A 5,351-nucleotide genomic window follows, 5' to 3' on the forward strand; every position below is an offset into this window, starting at 1 on the left:
TAGCATCAACAAGGCATTTTCGCCCTGGACTGCCGCATACTGGATGTTTTTCCCTTTTTACACCATTCTTTGGTTGTGCGTAAAAATCCCAGTAACTGAGCAGATTGTGAAATACTCAGAACGGCCTGTCTGGCACCAACAACCATGCCACGCTCCAAATTGCTTAAATCACCTTTCTTTCCCATTCTGACATTCAGTTGGGAGTCCAGGAGATGGTCTGGACCAGGACCACACCCCTAAATACATTGGAGCAACTGCCACGTGATTGGTTGATTAGATAATTGTATTTATGACAAATTGAACAGGTGTTCCTAATATTCCTTTTAGGTGAGTGCATTTGATATGTATGAATTTCATTTATACTCAAATATATATAAGCTACAAAGAAAGATATAGCTGCATCTTTTCCTATTCTTTCTGCAATAAAATTTAGTTTTTACAATTTATATTTTCACAAACCCAAAGGGCCATTGCATCAGGAGGGAAAGTAATCCTTAAAAGTAAAGGGGGGGGGGGGGGGGGACAAAACCGCAACCGCTCTACAAGCTGCCCATTCCTTCCCACCCCTACTCTTCAAGCCATTTTAACCCAGCCGCAACCAATTGGAACCTACCACCTGTACCGTGGGCCGGGGTGAGCCAAACTGAAGAAAAACCAGACACTTGAATTGGAAATACCATACCATGTAGATAACTGTGATTGCTGACATTCCTAGTTATATATATATATACTTATATATATATATATATATATATATATATATATATTATATATATATATATATATACATGTACACAACCACAAGCATCAAAACAATATAAAAATCAATTGGTGCAGAAACAGTTCTACTTATTGCTCGACACTTTAGGATTGCCCAGCCCTTCCCTACAGAAAGGACCTAATGAGGCAAACCTGGATGCACTCTCATCAATTAAGCTAGGGAGCAGCTGGTTGACCCCCCCCCCAATCAGAGGCAGAACCACAGCAACTCCCTATGAACCCATAAACCTACTGAACAGGCCTATGTCAAATAATCAAGTAACAAATAAAACAATGACCTACAGGATTACACTGAAATTAAGGATTAAGCAGACACAAAACAGTTCATTTTGGGAACAGGGCCTAGTGAAAAGGGAGAGAGGAAGCCTTTTCACACTGAAAATTAGCAATGGAAAGTCACCGGACGCAACAATCTTCTGAACACAGCCATAACAAGAAATCCAGAGAGAGTTGTGTGGAGCTGATAGTCTTAAATATCTTTGTAGCAACTCGTTTGGCAACGGCTTGACTGTAACGGACGTTCATTAATATCAAAAAGTTACTCACTAAAGCTTTAAAAAAGGAAAAAGAATTGGAGAATCAACATAACAAAAGATAAGTCCAGGCTTCCTCAGGCTTGTACAGTCCAACAGGAGGGTCAACGGCTCTTTCTGTTTTAGTATCTTTGGCTTTTTGTAAGTTGGTATAGAGAAATTCTTGACCTTTCCTAGTGGGTATACAGCATATACCTGCATATCAATTTGACTACACCACTGGATAAATTTAAATCCTCTAACAACACCAAAGATTGCTGTTAGAGGGAAAAGTTCAAATTGTACTCCAAATATCTCTGAAAATGATGTAAAAATAGTCCAGGACCCCTGATTGGTCTGGCCCCGTAAGCAACTAGGTACCCTGCTTACCGATAGTTATGCATGTGAATCACTCAATTCTCATTGGCTACTTGCATTTTGGTGGGTGGGCGGGGCTTAATTTCAGGCCCTGGAATAGACAGTAAATAAAAACCCACCCATCCATCACAGACTCAGTTAATGGTGTGAACCTTTTGCTTCTCTCTTGGTAAAAGCTTCTGAGAAAATTAAATATAAAAGGCTGCTAGTTGTGTTAGCACACCGAGCTGTTACTCTCACACGTCTCAGTGTAAATAAGGAAGTAGAATGGCCGGTCCCTGCCCCCTCAGATCTCACAACGCTTTTATGGAAAGCCAACAGGGACATAATTCTGTGAGCTGTGATTTTCTATCATTAGAAGATTGCCATGGTCAATGTGTGTCACGTTTGAGGCATCAACATCTAATGTAGTCCAGGGATAACCCGCAATCATGCAGGACAAGCAGAAGATTTTTTTTGTAGTTTCCAGCCAACGGCTCTTCCTCAGACTTGCTATATAAGAGGTTTCATCCCTTAAGAACATTGTTTTACAGAGCATTTAACACACTTTTAGTATGTTGTTCAGTGCATTTTCTGCCAGGCTGATGATATAAAGAAAGTCCTGGTCCAACACACAGATTTTGATTCTAATAAGCTCATTCTTAAGGTAGTAGAGAGGGGCCAGTTTGAATGATGGGGATTATGTGCAAGTACAAAGGCAACTGCAGAGCTGCACACCAGAAACAATGTGCACAGAAAAGGCAGTCTGGCAACTCTCCTGTCACTCAAGTGCAACTAATAAGGTTGAAATACAACGTGCAAGAGACCGCAATGTACATGCTTTAGATACGGGACTCTACACTGACAAAAAGCGTGGACAGAAAAGAAGAAGCACAAAAATGCCTGAGCCAGACCCCTCAACATTTGGTTCTTTATTGCCATTCACACGATCCAATACAAATCCACTCGATAAGAAAGAGTGATTTTTCTGCCAAAAGGACAACAGCTTGCCACTGTATCAGACCAGGAGAAGGCTGGGAAAGATGCTGTGGAAAGGTCCCATAATACTGCATTGAAGACAAGACTAAACACCTGCATCTCACCTGGTGATGCACATGTGAAATACTACAAATCTTGCTGGAGAAAAAATGTGTTCAACTCTCTTTGAGAAACTACCACTAGCAAAACTGTCAAAGAACCCTTTCTACAAAGAAGTCTTCTTGAGCTGATCCACGTTATTGACGTGGAAAATCCAAACCAAGCATACCTTAATATGGGTGACATTAAAACAACTTATCTCAATTTGATTGGTTCATAAGTGGACCTATGAACCTGACTCATATTTAGACATCTGACGTTAAAGATTTGTGTTGCTGTTGCCCAGATATAAAGACAAACAGACGTACAATCCTTTTTCAGTACATCAAAAATCAAAGTAAGTACAATAAGTCCTCAAAAAAAGACAATTTGGTAACATCTTTATGGAAATACTAACGTCACTATGTCACAGGCCAAGGAGACAGAAAGAACTTAGGATCAGGGAGACCAGGGACAGTCAGGTGTGGAGTCTTAGGTAAGGGACAAGGAGACCAGGGACAGTCAGGTGTGGAGTCTCAGGTAAGGGACAAGGAGACCAGGGAAAGTCAGGTGTGGAGTCTCAGGTAAGGGACAAGGAGACCAGGGACAGTCAGGTGTAGAGTCTCAGGTAAGGGACAGGGAGACCAAGGAAAGTCAGGTGTGGAGTCTCAGGTAAGGGACAGGGAGACCAGGGAAAGTCAGGTGTGGAGTCTCAGGTAAGGGACAGGGAGACCAGGGACAGTCAGGTGTAGAGTCTCAGGTAAGGGACAGGGAGACCAGGGACAGTCAGGTGTAGAGTCTCAGGTAAGGGACAGGGAGACCAGGGACAGTCAGGTGTAGAGTCTCAGGTAAGTGTGTTGAGCTTAGTTCATATGTTTGGAGGTGTGTGGCTGTCAGGGTTAGCAGATCATGAGCTTTACCAGTGGCTTACTAATTTACATTATGATCAGCTCATTTAACAAGTATACAAAAACCTTGCATTTATTTTATATGGGGACACTCTTTCAAAATAAGTAATTAAGTTTTAAGGTATTTTTGTGGCTTGATTATAAACTTAAGAAAAGAAACTTTGGTTGGATTAGTCCGCATTTTTATTGAAGAGAAACACCGAAAAGAAAGATAATGTTACAGTCTCCATGCTGCACTATTGATAGTATTAAGGCTTTCCTCTGTGGACACAGACCCTCTACTAGTATAGTTGTGGCTGTATTATTTATATCCCCTTCAAAAATTGTTCCCCCACTCAACTGTTGGATGAGATTTGCGCTCATGGTTGTCCTACAGGAGGGGTGGGCAATTATTTTCCCCAAGGGGGCACATGAGAACCAGGGACTGTTGTAGAGGGCAGGACCAAAAGGCTAAACTCAATTCTGCTCAATATTAATTTATTGTGAGGCGGAACATTCTCAAACGTCTCTTTTTTCTCTGGGCAAATTAGCGCAGCAAAGTACACCAAACCCTGTTTAATTTGATTTTTGAGGGATATCATAAAGCTGATCTTGACTGGTGCGGCCCTGGATGTGCAACATTTAAAAAAAAAAGCCTCGGTGCATTTGCAGTTTAACTAGCAGAGCTTCAGATCCATGCCGACTCTGCATCAGTCAAATTGGATTTCTCTGCGTGTTTAGAATTTTCTAAACAATGCGGCGCCACCAGATTTAAAAATAGATTCTTAGTTTCCCTTAACAAATGTAGTTAGACAAACCCTGTCAGCTGATAATTGCTCTTTTACTGTTTTTATTCTGTTGGTACATGCACTGTAAGGATTGTTTATCGGATCCACCCAGTGGATTGCATTGTACTCTATTGTTCAGTACAATGGCAAAAATGGCTTTCATTTCAATGCTTTAGTTTTGGCGTATGCTTTTCTTTTTTCTTTTTTGCTGCTTGGCAACAAACAGGCGTTACATCACCAAATGGAATAGAGCGTGCATTGACTGCAATCTAGAAGCAATGATTTGTCAAACCCACTTTTTTTCCAGTGTGCCAAATTTCTTGGGATTTTATTTCGTAGTAACAAGTAACTAAGACGCTTAGGGGTATATACAGGGTACAGATCCACTTTTACTTAGTGGGGGGAGTTTTCGCAAAAGTTTTACCTGGAAAAGAAACTATGCCTAATAGTGGCAACTATCTTTTAGTCTATCTGGTAGTAGACATTATGGCAGGTAAACACAGTCCTAGTAGTTTGGACTGTTTACGTTACTGGTCATCCACGTTTGGATTTCCAGAAAATGGGTCTTTAAATGTTTTAACTAAAATCTTATATTTTGTCTGATTTTATATTTTTAGTTGTTATTAACTCTTCTTTAATGTTTTATGTAAAGCACTTCGAATTGCCCTGTTGTTGAAATGTGCTATACAAATAAAGCTGTCTTGCCTTGAAATGTATTGGTGTAAAAGTTTCCGAATATATAAATAACGAAACAAAGAAAAGATACTTGAAAATTCTACTTAAGTACAGTAACGAAGTATTTGTACTTTGTTACATTACAACACTAAACATGTCATATTGACTCAGGTAGTCCTTGATTTTTGAGAAGTTTTTATTGCGACTTCTAGTGTTGAAGTGTATTACTGACAATGTTTCTTCTTTAATACCATTTCTTTTGAATTAGATATTAC

At 40.1% G+C, this 5,351-nt stretch overlaps 1 long non-coding RNA gene across 1 annotated transcript in view; it reads left to right on the forward strand.

Annotated features, from left to right (window-relative positions):
- The window catches only part of LOC116694324 (uncharacterized), a 21,291-nt gene extending 19,874 nt beyond the window's left edge, over positions 1–1,417 (forward strand). Inside the window, exon 3 of the long non-coding RNA XR_004333108.1 lies at positions 1,358–1,417. This is a non-coding gene — a long non-coding RNA (uncharacterized LOC116694324). The remainder of the gene's footprint in view (positions 1–1,357) is intronic.
- The last annotated feature ends 3,934 nt before the right edge of the window (positions 1,418–5,351 follow it).

The sequence above is a fragment of the Etheostoma spectabile genome, chromosome 8 (genome assembly GCF_008692095.1).
Source record: "Etheostoma spectabile isolate EspeVRDwgs_2016 chromosome 8, UIUC_Espe_1.0, whole genome shotgun sequence".
NCBI classification, from domain to species: domain Eukaryota; kingdom Metazoa; phylum Chordata; class Actinopteri; order Perciformes; family Percidae; genus Etheostoma; species Etheostoma spectabile.